Source organism: Verticillium alfalfae, genomic scaffold (genome assembly GCF_000150825.1).
Source record: "Verticillium alfalfae VaMs.102 supercont1.2 genomic scaffold, whole genome shotgun sequence".
NCBI lineage: Eukaryota > Fungi > Ascomycota > Sordariomycetes > Glomerellales > Plectosphaerellaceae > Verticillium > Verticillium alfalfae.
In genome coordinates, this window is record NW_003315037.1 from 2,828,162 (window position 1) to 2,828,880 (window position 719).

A 719-nucleotide genomic window follows, 5' to 3' on the forward strand; every position below is an offset into this window, starting at 1 on the left:
GCAACGAGTGCCTCACCTTCCGCAACAACGGTAAGGTCGCTCTCTCTCTCTCTCTCTCTCGCGTCAAGTGCAGAGAGCCGAAACAGCACAGCATGTAGACTTTGCAATATCCCCCCTCCTAACGCGATCAGGCGAAATCGTCAACGCTTCTTCGCGTGAACGAGGCCGCCGACAGACAGGTGACGCGGGGGGGGGGGGAAACGGCACCCCCGTCCTCGTCGTCCAGCGCGCCTTCACTCCCGGCTTCCGCCCGGACCTCGTCGGCGTGCAGGTCTGCGTCGGCTTCAACGGCACGCACTTTCGCGCCCGAGGACTGCGCCGCCGGTGCCAACGGCGTCGAGCTCGTCGGCTTCACGGGCACCAATGTCGTCGCGAGCGGCGGCGCGTGCCTCGACGGGCACGACGAGCGCGCGCAGGTCACGGTGGATGTCGCGGGCAACAACTGTGCCGTGTTTACGCCGACTGTCGTGACGCCTACTGCGCCGTAGGCTCGGCGGCCGGGTTCACGGCTGCGTTGTGGTCGTTTGGCCGATAGGACTTCTGGCCGATGGGTCTTTTTTCCTGGAGGGAGGTGGTGATAGCCTTGCTTCGGAGAGAGTAGATGTTGCTTCTCGTGTAAATGATTGGAGATGCTCCTCGCTTGAGCAGATAAATAATACCTTGACCACGACGAATTTTACATGCTTCCTGTTGAGAGAATGTCGAGAGTCTGCTTCATG